At 36.9% G+C, this 13,429-nt stretch overlaps 1 pseudogene; it reads right to left on the bottom strand.

Annotated features, from left to right (window-relative positions):
• Positions 1–215: 215 nt before the first annotated feature.
• On the bottom strand, positions 216–1,749 carry LOC116125606 (annotated as a pseudogene).
• Positions 1,750–13,429: the final 11,680 nt, after the last annotated feature.

Here is a 13,429-nt window from a genome sequence, read left to right as displayed (position 1 = left end):
ATACAAATATATGAAACAGAAGCTTAGCACAGATATTAAAATGAAAGGAATGTAAGCAAAGGAAACCAAAATGATCACTTTTTGCAAGTGAAGTTACAATCATAAGACAAATAAACAAGACACACGATAGAATTAATACACCTGAGGACAGAATAAGACAATCCAACAAAAAATATGTAAAACATATGAAGAAACAAGTTAAATTGAGTTTTTAACTAACTATTCCTTGAACTGCTATTACCACTTGACCACCTCCTGAAAGTGCATGCCACCAAACTCCTTCCACTCCAAAGCCCTAATCTAGACTTGAAAGAAGTTGATCGCTATTACTACCTGGTGCACCTAGCAGCCACCATTGCGGAGGAAATTCAGCACCATTTTCTAGAGGTCCTACGTCACTGGCATCATGATGTTCAGGGTCGCCACTATCTAAATTTACAACAACGCATTCCCTCCTTGCTCTCAACCAATCAGCACCCTCCGAAGTTACTCCTCTACATTTCTTCACTTTACTTTGATTAAGTTTGGACAACCATTAGCCAGAGCTCCATTCCGTGGTCCGACACTGGACAACTTAATACAAAGCTTTTTCAATGCTACGCATTGCAGCTATGCAGGATATTCATTGTCACCCACTGTGTACTACCACACAAGGCTAACGCTCTAGATTCTGACAATTTGATGCCAAAATTTAAACTCAATTGGTTGGGTTTCACCAATCAGAACAACTCTTGTAAATTAGGGCAACATTTTGCAACACTTATTGTCCTTCATCTCCTATTCGATTAGCTTTCCATCCATCAATATGAAGTTTTCTCAATAGCTTACAACGTTCAGATAACGCCGCAGTAAATTTGTGCATTCTGGAGTTTTAACCAGATGTAGAATTTCCAGATCTAAACAGTTGATATTGCAGCGAGTCCAACGCGGTAAATTGGATTCTCTCGAGATGAATCTCCCCAACTCGTGACCGATCCGTTACGGAGTTGAAGAAGCTTGTCCCAATCCCCAGAACACCTAAAAAGCTTTAACGTTCTTAGTTTATTTGCTCCAATTATCAGGGGACCAAAACACGTCCGTTGTAAAGCTCCTTAAACAAATTGTTTTAAGTGACGTGAAGACACGGGTCCAATCGGCTCAGCGGGCTCGTCTGTAATTCCTCGAAGCCTTTTATCGAAACTCTTCTAAAGTCGAGCAGTTATCGAGACTGCGTTCATAACTTGGCTCCAAAAGTGCAAGATCCACACGAGAGTTCTTCAAACCCTTGCAGTTTTTAGCAACACTGACATTCCAGCATCGGTCAGCTCTCGGCAATCGAGCTTCAAGCGCGTGAGGTTTCGGCACTTGAGAGATATTAAAACAAGTGCGTCGTCCCCGATACTGAGGATCTACGGTCACATTTGGTGCAAGCTTCGTGACGACGTCGAATCGGGAAAAAAGTGACGGAATCACTTTTGGAGATCTGATTTGGGTTGAGAGAGAGACGGTGACGACTCTGTCCCTCGATTCTGAGCCAACGACGACATACCAGAGAGCATTTTTTGCGGTCACCGGAGCTGAGAGACTGGAAAATGCAACCAAGCACTCGTCGGGCAGATTTGAGATAAATCAGACGCTTCGTCGACATGTTCGCTATATTGTAGTCAACTTGCATCGGGGAGATCGCAGCCGTTGGTTTGTTACTGTATCGCTGGCTGTGGTTGGGTTCTCGGCGGCTGTGATTGCGGCCGTCGAAGGAGACTGGCCCATCCAGGGAGAGTTGAAGAATGAACGGTTAGGTATTTTGGCCTCAGTTTTTTTATCTTGGGCAAGCCTTTGAAGGTGAGCAACTCAGGAGTCAGAGACGTCTAGGAGTGGCTCTGTGCTTCGAAATGTCAGACACGGACATGAAATCGGATTTCAATTTGGCTTTTGTGGAGGTGTAGTTCCTTTTATTTATCTTTTAATAATAAAAGAGCTTATCCCACGGGTTGATCATGCACTCTCCTCCTTCTCAGTGAAAAGAAATAAAATAAAAAGATATATTATAGGAGGGAGGGCTTACTGTAAGCAGATGAGGGCGTTCACTTGAATTATATCTTCTGCCATCATACTTCCTTCCACTATAAACAATATTTATCCAGAATCTGTGTGTAAAATCTGATGAGTATAGACAGGTTAGCTTCTCTTATCCCTCCCCTGCTTCTGAATTTTCAAAACTCTTTAACAATATTTACTTACACCAATTGTAATTTATGGATTTAATTAATGTAATTCTAACCTATTTTAGTCATAAAAAGAAGAGTCAAAGTTTGTTATCTTGCATGGAGACATCATTTTTGTTTGTTACAACCAAATCAAAAATTATGAAACAGAACAGAACCATCCTTTCATTGTTATACAATCAAAGTATTTGAGATTTATGAAAATTTTCAAATTTAAATCAAATTCTTTCTTATTATTTTTCAATTTGTCTGCAAACCTTATCACTCGTGTGGAATGAAAAAACTTTCAATCATTTTTAACAATATGCTATTTGTATACATAAAAAAAATCAGATGTAGGATGTTTCAAAATAACAACTCAATTCACCAAATTTTTATATATGTCAACATTTCTAAAAATTTCCATTTATATGACTTGTCATTAATAAAAAACAATAGAATTTAATGTACTTGTATTTATTTAATATACAGTTACAGTTGATGTATTCTCCAATTTAAAGCAAGTGCATCATTGTTTTGTTTGTAGTCTCCATTAGCTAACTTCCACATTTCAATGTGTTATTGCATAATTAATGATTTGTAAGTATGTTATAGGTATCTTTATGCTTAATTTATAATGCATGCCATCTCCTTCAGTATTATGATTATTCACACGTGATCGTATTTTACATCAACGACTTTAACTATAACGACTTTAACGTATAAAATGTTAAAATCACACGTGGATAATTATTATATTGATTATGGCATTGTTTTCACAATACATGTCTTTATGATTGTTTTCACAATAGCATGCAAAGACATAAAACAATAAATAGACAATAAAGTTTTATATAATTCAGATCTTAAAGCGAATCATACATCAATTTTTTTTTTTATATAAGTATGTTTGGTCGTTAACCAAGATTATACTAGGTTGAAATTGCGATATGGTATTAAAATGTTTAGTGTTCTAAGGATTCTTAGAGAATGTTAAGCAGTCTATTTCTCATAATTGTGTTTATTTTATTTGCAGAATTCAAGGGGTCTGATCTCGATTTTTGAGGGGGAGTTCCTATTTATTCTGCTATACTCAAGGTAATGATTACAATCCTGTAAGTGGATTGTGCGTGTAAATCTCTCATATCTTCTCATTGGTTGAGAAATTAAAGAATATCTTTAAATTAAATGGGGTTGTGACAATGCGGAACCAAATTATTTACAGACAAATACTTGAGTCAACGCTTGTTGACAAATATTCTTCCTGTCTTCAAGACGTGACAAATCTTAGATGACACAAAACTTTTCTGAATCTGATTGATGTTCGTTGACATCAATAACGTCAGCTCTTATTTTAGGCATAACAATATCATATGTTATATTGAAAATAGGACCTCTTTTTTATTTTATTTATAAAACACACCTCATTGTTTTATTTATATATTTTATATATATATATATAAAACCTCCTATTATTAAATTTTTCTGTCACTCTACAAATAAAGGATAAAAGTCATGGTATGAGGAGGACAACACCATAAAATTTGAAAGGGTGTAATATATGGGGACGCAGGATCTCTTATGTAGACTATTCAACGCAGGAAAGGTAACTAATAAAGTTGAAAAAAAAAAAAAAAAAAAAAAAAATAGGTGAGATGATGACCATCCTAAGAGACTATGTCTTTAGTCATCAGGGCTACATACCCCACGTGAAAAAAAAACTAAAAAAGAACTGGATCTGCCAGGGACGCGTGGGTATTTTATAGGTGAATTCAAAATATTTAAATTTATAATTTTAATAAATTGGGATTAAAATTATAAATATTATAAAATATAATTTTATTTAAGTTTGAGTAGGTTTATATAAATTTAAAAAGTCAAAATAAATTTTTTTTTTAAATTTAAGTGGATTTAATTGAACTCATTTTTTAGTGTGTACGTCTTTAGATCATTGTTCTCTACCTTGACTATCGCCACGTCAGTAGTATATATCAATCCCTCTCTTGAATCATATAGTTATAATCCTCCTCCATAATAATATGCTGCCTCTATCCCACTTTTAAAATCTTTTTTAAATATTTATATTTAAATGCCAACAATTTATTTCCATCAACTTAAATGCATCAAATCTCAATTAATCTCCTTAATAATAAAAAAAAAAAAATCAAATCATCATTGTAACTAAACTTAAGTGGGTTTATAGCTCCACTCAAAGTCCAATCGATCTATGTCCATAAGCCACCATAAAGTAGGTCATGTACCCAATCCTGATACGACGACGTAGTAATCGATCACTAAACCCCGAGGAAATCACTGGACTCTCAGCGTCTCCACTCAAAACTTCCAATGGCTGCTCCTTTGCTACTCAGGGGCATCCCGCTCCTGCGCCTTCGGCTGGCCGCCAGGCTCCTCCCCGCGCCGAAAAAACTATATGTTCAGCCACATCTTCCGAGCCGACTCAGCCGGACGAGAACTTAATTTCTGAAGAAAAACCACCGCAACAGTCTTCACTACGAAGGACCCTCCCCACACAACAGGTGGAACGTCCTGATTACAGGAGTGGAAAGATAAAGAGGATGAGATTCTTCGAGATATCCACCATAATGTTTCGTACCAAGAGATTATTCACTCCGACAGGTTAACCTCTATTCTATTTGTGTGGTGTGTGTGTGGTGTGTGTGTGTGGTGGTGGTGGTGGTTTAGTTTATTGTTATATGGTGTTACTGAGCTTAATGATTAATTATGAGAGCAAATGCATGTTTTGTACTGTTTTTGCATTGTATTGCTTTCTTATTGAAAGCTTTTAATTTATTTTGAATCATTAAACTATTTAGTCATATGTTATTTGATAGGATCTTTGTGTTAAGCGTGCTAATACTAACTTAAATAATTACTATAAATGTAGGACAGTGTGCTTTTTTATTAGGTTAGGATACTGTCACTTGAAATTTGATTAAACGAAACTCTTACACGTTCATTTACTTAAGTCAACTCTAATTGTTACCTTTATCTCAAACCTGATGGTTTAGAAAGTTGTTGAGTTAATAATGTTAAATGTTATATTTGATCCTAATCAGTCAAAGAAGAGATAATAGCTACACATTTGTTGTTTAGAAAAGATACTGTGGCAGTGGCTACTTTTCTGAGATCGTGGTTACATTCTGCTAATTGCTCAAAATATCTTGTTAAACGGATGAAAACTTCAAAGGGAATCAGATTATGCTAAAACCAGGTGCTTCCTTCTCCACTTAAATTTTTTTAGTTGTCATTATTTAATTGGCATAAAAATTTGTAACAATGGGGTTCAATTTCTTAGAAGCCAGCCTTCTTTGGATCCATGGTAGTTTTTTAACCAATATAGATTTTGAAAGATTGATGTGTGGCTTCATGCTCATCAAGTTCTCGTCATAGTGAATTTAGCTTGATTTTGTATAAGAAACTAGAAACTAAATAAATAAAATACTTTCAATTTTTAAACTTTTCACTGGATGACAACTATAAAGGAACCAACAACTTCATATCCTGATATTTAAATAATCTATAGAAATTTGTGATGCCACAAAATTTTTCCTGAGGTTGATCATAATATTCCCAATTCACAAAAATGGTAGTAAGCATAATTTTTCAGATTTATTTGGCAGTTATCAGAGACTGTTGATAATGCTTCTGGTGGTTGAAATTGGAGTGATGGTCTTTGATGTATAGAGATTAATTACTCTTATGAAACATTATGTCTTCATCTTAAGTATAATGCTATATTTGATTATATTTCCCGCTTCTAGGATATGGAGGGAAACGTCTAACAGCAGAAGATGAGAGAGCTGTGGTAGAAAATCTTCTTGTTTATCATCACATTGTGAAGATAAAGTTGGATCGGTCTTGATTCCATTATGGTAAGTCAAAGTTGCATAATCTATTATATAATTATGAGGCCGTTTGGATGGGGTAATATTGATAACTGGGGTAATATTTTTTTTAAATGAGGAGATGACGATGTTTGGTTGATTATAAAAGATAATTCCCTAAGTAATCCAATTTGTGTCCCATGGTGCCCTCTAAACAGTTGAGCATTGGTTCAAATTAGCATTATATTTGTTAATATTACAAACACTCAATTCATCATATAACCTTTTGCTCACTTTAAATTTTCGGACGACATTGCCCTTGTTATTGTCATTAACCCTTGTCCTCTTTTAAATTTTCCGGACGACATTGCCCTTGTTATCATTATTACGAAAGCCACAAAAGTTGTTGTACCTAGATCTAGCCATCACCGCCAGCCATCGTCAACCGCGATGGACTGCCAAAAGTCGCCATAATGGCGTACGACTGGCGTATATGGCACACCGGCTTGGTGAGGCCCTTTTCGGTCATGGATCTAATAGAAATGGTCAAAAATGGCCAGATCGTTTCACGGCCAGATCTATGGCCTTGACTGGCCGTATATGGTCGGTGCAATGGTAAAACCTTTCCGAACATGGATCACATACAAATGGTCGGAAACAACAGAGATTGGCCGTTTCACAGCCAATTTGTGGTATGCCTTCGCTGCCGCGGGTGGTGGCTGCTACCGGCAGTGGCTTGGGTGCGTAGGGGTTTTTTGTTAAGTTTAAACCGTTTTTGGTTGCTAGGGTGTTTTTGCTAAATCTGAAAATAAGGGTTAAAGAAAAAGAAATTATCAAAAAATACTATTATTAAACAATAAAAATGAGGGCAATTAGTAATCTTATAACATACCCACCCATTTATTCTCCAACAATATATTATTTACTATTATTCGAACTAACCAAACATATTTTCTAAAATTCACAGTAATCTTCAAGGTGATCTTTATTTCCATTAATTAATATATCTATAATAAAACATTATATGATACAACGCCCTATGAATATTTTATTTCCTACGTAATGAATCTTTTGTGATGTATTACAAATTATTTTACTTCCATCTCATTTTGGTCAATTGGGAGTTGCAAAAACAATTCAAACAATGTCATCTTCAAATACTCTGCCTTCTTCTGCATTAATCCTTTACCTTTTTTATCAATTACAATCCTCTGTCAAATATTGGTCACCTTGCCTATTTCTTGCAATTGAAGCCCTTGTTTTTTTTGTCTTTATCCTTTTTGCATCTTTGATTTTTGATATTCAAGCTCCAAGGAAAGGGGCGTTGTTGCTCATCATCCATTAGTTTGTTTGTTGTTTCTGCTCCCTTAATAAGTTCAGGAGATGAGAAAAAGTTTTCATTCTATCATTGACACACTAGCAGCATTTTGGTACCTTGTCTTATGAAAAGTAAATAGTAAATTTGATCCCTTTATACTGTCAGGGTCAGGGCCAGGTATCGTCAATAATTTAAAATCACTTTTGCTTCAGCAAATTCTCTATAGGAATGCTTCACCTAAAGGAGACTAATCAGAAAGCATCTTGCGTGGTATCTCATGGATACCGATACTTTTAGTTTCTTCATGAGTGGGTGATGAAGTTTTTTTGTGTGTTTAATTCTGGATATGGATAATGTGCTGTGGCTAAAATCGTTCCTCCAAATATAAGTTAAATTCTTAATTTTGTTCCAAACACTGATACAGATGATGCTGGATCCATTTATTGTTTGCAACTGCAATTAGGCACTGAAGAATTAGTAACACAGAAAAGACCATTTTGAATTATTACAAAACTTTTTAATCTCTTTGAGCTGAATTTTCTCTGCCATAAATGCACTTTTTATCTTTCTGTGTTTGAGTCTGCAACCACAAGAGTACAACTTAACAATATCGAATACTTTCTTCCGTATTATTTGTTGTGTTTCTTATGGATGTGGTGTAAAATGTTCAGGCGTCCTTATGTTAATATACTTTTTTCAGCGGCTATTTTTCTTTTCTAGTTGCAGGACAAATTTCAGAATAGATCACAGTAGAATAATATATCTGGAGAATTACATAAAAGAGAATGGAAGTTGTTTTTCACAATTCTAATGATACCTTAAAAAGATGGTTTTAAGTGTATTTGGCCTGTCTTACCGCAAGCTAAGTGTCTGTTGACTGAGTCCTGTATCAGTTACCTTACTATGGATCAGCTCATCGAGGGACTGCGTCAGCTTGAGCTTCAACTGGACTCACTTAAGCCAGACAATCAAAACACTCATATGACCTACAATTTCGAAGATTCACCTCTGGCAGGACTTTGACCTGAAATTTTAAAGTTTTAACTCATCTACTTACTAATTGAAGTAAAATCGTTCTTCTGAGGTAGGATGAATTTAAATCAATTGAACCACAAACACACGTACACACCACGCTTAAACATGCACACAGACCGAGACACATCCACTACCTAGATCAAGTGAACTTCTGATTGTTTTAATTTTAGTAAAGCTTAGCCAGCTGAAACTGTGGGATTGGTGCTAGCTGAGCCCAATTTACATTCCTATCTGCACGTTTGAGACACTTTAGGTACTTGGGCAGTTAGTTGCAAACTGAGTTTATTGTTCACCTTTGACTTCTTGGGTACAGGATTTTTGAATTTCCCTGCAGACATATTTTAATGTCCCCTCTTTATGTGGGGTAGAAAATTTTGACTTTCAACATAAAAAATTAGAACTTTAATTCACGGATAAATCAGGTGATACCTCTGATTGGTTCTTCACAAAGCTTGGTAAGATTTGGTGGGTTTTTGTCTCACATTTGATTGGCATGTAGATCTGTAGACAGAAATTTTTGCCTGCAGTCGTGTCGCCTATTTGTCATTTGGAATCCTCTTTTCCCTCTATATTTCTCACCTTTTTTTCTCTATTCTATTGGATCTCTTCAGTTTGGGATTGTTAGTAACAGAACTGATTATTGTATTATTATAGGCAATTTATTTAGGTACATGTGTTGGATATAGATGGCTGTCCTGGATGGCTAAATTTTCTCACTTCAGCTTATTTTTTGTCTGTTATGAGATAAAAGATTATTTTCTCTATATGAAACAAATTAATAGATCTTTTAACTTCTCTGAAGGTTGATCGACATCCTGAATACAGGCATTCAAGGTGCCTGTATGTTGTTAGAACCGAGGGTGGATGGAAGATTTCTCCTACCAGAAGTGTCTTCGAGCATACATTCGAGATAAGTATCCACCTATGCTGAAGATTTATTCGAGAACATTTTAAACGTGGTAGTGGTTGATATTTGTTAATGCGGTTGCTGATTCCGGTCTTGAACTATGATTTTGGTGCCAGTGTAGACTGAGTGTACTAAAAGATTTAAAGTTTTCATGCGATTCGGGGATGGGTCCATGTTATGGGTAATCTGCATACATATATAGCCTAGATCTACAGATTGTCAATGTAGTAGATAATTGTTGACTGGCACTTGAAGTTTGGACAAAGAAAATGATTGAAATGAACATCACTTTTTTTTCTTGGAGCATCGCTCTGTTGGATTTGCATGTTATTTTGCTCATTTGGTCCTGAGAATCCAATTTTTATAATTTTGTAGGGATTTTCAGATTACTAAATTTATTTGTAAAACCTTTTTTTGACCGAGGTCAATTCAATTCAGGATTAGAATTTGATGGTTATTACACATTGCAAACACTCTATTACTCCAATTATATAAACCATCGAAGGTCATAAAACAGTCAACCCCTATCATACCTGTTCCAAGAACAAACATTTATGTACTATATATCCTTTTCCTGCAAGTTGTAATGTATGATGGATAGTGTTTCTGCTACTTTGACGTCTCTTGAGGCAGAAATGTGATGACATTAAATATCGAAGAGTAAACGAAATGTTCCCACCCGAGGTTTGATGAAATCCAAAAGTATACTCCTGGTTTCATTATTTTCAGATTCCCACCTTAAACTAACAGTGTTAATCACTGTTGGATTCTAAGGAGGGCAATTACCAAACTACCCTCCCATCTTCGTCTCTTCATTCTCCCATTTCTTCTCTTGCCGCTTCTCTCTCCCTCCATAGCACAAGACACCAACCACGCTCCTCTCTCCCTCCCGAAACCCCAAAGTACCACCACCACACCACCACCCGCCATTCCAACCATCTACCGCCATTGCAATCCCTCACCACCACCGATTTCGGGCCCGCTACCCTCCCATCTTCGTCTTCTTCTATCTCCTTCTCTCTTCTTGTTGCTTCTCTCTCCCTGCCAAAGCCACAACCATAGCCACACAAAGCTCTCTAACTCCCGAAACCCCAAAGTCACCATTACCATCACCACCACCACCACCCACACCATTCCACCATCTACCGCCATTGCAACCTCACCACCACCTGATTTCGTCCCATTTGGCTCGATCTCGGCTTGTTGGGTCCTCATCATCACCACAAACACCACCACCCTTCCACCTCCAAAACCTCCATTTTCCCAGCAGTGGTAGAGGAGAAGTAGTTGGTGGAGAGAGAGAAGAAAGAGAGAGAAAAGAGGAGAAGAAGAAGAAGAAGAGGAAGAATTGTTGGAGAAGAAGAAAGAAGAAAAAGGAAGAAGAAAAAAGGAAGAGAAGAATATGGAAGAGAGGAGAAGAAGAAAAGAAAAAGAAAGGAAAAGAGAAGAAGGAAACCAGTAACAGTGGTGAGTTGAGAGAAATGGGTTTTGACACTTTTACCCTTAACCTTTTAAAATAAAAGAAACAGTGTAAATTAAGGGTGGGTATCTGGAACAAATCAAACCAAGGGTTGAACCTTGGATTTTGGTAAACCTTGTGGGAACATGTCGTTTGCTCAATATCGAATCATCTGGATATTTGGTTGATGGGTCATGTCAGATTTAACCTACATTATTCACTGAGTGATTCAGTGATCAGGCGTGTGATGGTTTTACGAGGAATTCTTTTGGTACTAGTAAAATTATAATTCCACATACAATTTATGGAAACTAATAGCTGCAGACCACGGTGTTCTGGTCCCCACTTCACGTAGTTTCTAAGTAGTTGAGGCAGGATTTGGGCGAGTCGAAAGAGTCAAGCCCAGCTGGGCTCGTTGTCCAGTTGTGAAAAAACTGTCATGCATGTTATTATTTTGGAAAAGACCGAATATCCTGATTATCGAGGATTCCAGGCACGCTACAGTTTGATGGCATGCCAATCGACGCCGAATTATTATGGAATTTATTTCCAATAAAGACAATTTGGGTTGTTTGAATCTTCTTGCTATTTATTCTTTCATGCAGGTGTTGTCCTATTTTTTTAAAACAGAATTTTAGTTTGGCGCCAACAGTATGAAGGGCTAGAATTAGAATTTATCTTCCAACACGGGTTGATCATGCACTCTCCTCCTTCTCAGTGAAAAGAAATAAAAAAAAGAATATATGATAGGAGGGAGGGCTTACTGTGAGCAGATGAGGGCGTTCACTTGAAATTTGAATTATAATTCTTCGCTCATAACTTCCTTCCACTATAAACAATTTTATCCGGAATCACTGTATAAATCTGATGAGATTAGACAAGGTTACAAGGATTGTCATCAATTTATAGCAAAATGAAAGATAATATGAACCATCCTTTCATTGTTATACAATCAAAGTATTTGTGATTTATGAGAATTTTCAAATTTAAATCAACATCTATCTATTATTTTTCAAGTTTTGTCTGCCACCTTATCACTCATGTAGAAAATGAAAAACTCTTACAATCATTTTTAACATGTGGCTATTTTATACATTACATTAAAAAAATCAGATGTGGGATGTTTCAAAAATAACAACTTCATTCACCAAATTTTTATATTTGTCAACATTTCTAAAAATTTCCCATTTATTTTATGACTTTGTGATTAATAAAAATGATAAATTTAATAAGAATCTAAACAAAATTACTTGTATTTATTTAACCAAAAATGCTATATCCACCGACAGATTGGTACCGAACAATTGCACCAAAATATGTGGATGTTGCCACGTTGGATGATAGAACACTACTTAAATGGAAGGTCGTCCAAGGTTTTGGAGAGCCGTTCATACTCCTGGACGACCGTTCATAGTGGAATGATGAGGGTCCATAAAAGTAATTTAAAAAAAAAAAAAATTTACAAACGATGGACGGTCGTCCATCACATGCGAACGGCCGTCCCTATAAGGGAAGTCAAACTGAGACTGCATTCAGTTTCCTCTCAGATTAAACTGAGAGTTATGGACTCTTTTTGCACTCCGTGTTTGGGTAGTGCACGGTCACCCTGCTCAGCCATAAATGGCTGAATCTACTCTTCTTCAAACCTCCGGAAACAAAAGTGAACACAGACAGTTCAGTAGCAATAGAGGCTGTTGGCTGCGATAGCATGAGACTTTTTCGGCCATCCTCTTTGGCTTTCTGGAGACGGTTGAGTGGAGAGAGATTGGAAAGTGAAACTTTAGCAATCTGCCATCTAGTGGAGATGGCTTCGCGAATGGGCATTCGGAACCTTTGGGTAGAGTTTGACTCATTATAGCAGCCAGATGATTAAATCCCAATGCAAGCCCTACCAACCCATTTGAAACAACATCAGCTTCTTCTGGTCCTCCCTGAATCTTGACAGCACCTTGAACGCCACCTCATTTGAACAACATCAGCTTCTTCGGTCCTCCCTTGAACGTTGACGCACCTTGAACGCCAGTCAAGTTGGAAACACTGTCTCTGAACCAAAGAAGTATTGCTTACAAGTCGTAGAGAGGCTTGAAAGCACAAAGTGAGCTCCTACAATCACCCAGCTCGGCGGGATGCTACCAAAAAGGAGTTGTTACTGAGCTTGAGAATTGCGAGGTTTGAAAGCTTACCAAGCCACCGAGGATTTCACCACTCAGCTGGTTATTCGACAATGGATCCAAGTCAAATTGGTGCAGTTGCTTAAACCAGAAGGCACTGGCCCGACAACTGGTTGAAGTCAAGAATCAATGTCGGCAATGTTTGAATGTTACCAAGCTCCTGTGGGATTCCCATGGAGATTATTCAAGCACAGCTTCAAATCCTGAAGCTTGGACAGAGCCCCCAAGCTGAGAGGATAGTTCCAAAGAGAAAATTGAAGCTTAAGTGGAGTGAAACAAGCTATGAACAGTTACTAGAGTTCGAGGAATGGAACCAGTAACATGTCTTCTCTTGACATTAACGTTGTTGCAGTTACTGGGACATGAGACAATGTTTTGGTATCAAACCCAAACAGTTGATAAGGAGAGAGACGAGATAGAGAACGAGAGCTTGATAAAAGAAGTTGTGGTGAAGAGTAGCTGAAGTTGAAATTTAAATTTTTACAGCCATATGGACGGCCGTCCACATAAG

Source organism: Pistacia vera, unplaced genomic scaffold (assembly GCF_008641045.1).
Source record: "Pistacia vera cultivar Batoury unplaced genomic scaffold, PisVer_v2 Contig169, whole genome shotgun sequence".
In the NCBI taxonomy this organism is placed as follows: domain Eukaryota; kingdom Viridiplantae; phylum Streptophyta; class Magnoliopsida; order Sapindales; family Anacardiaceae; genus Pistacia; species Pistacia vera.
Note: the sequence above shows the minus strand (reverse complement) of the source record. Positions and strands in the feature narration are given on the sequence as shown.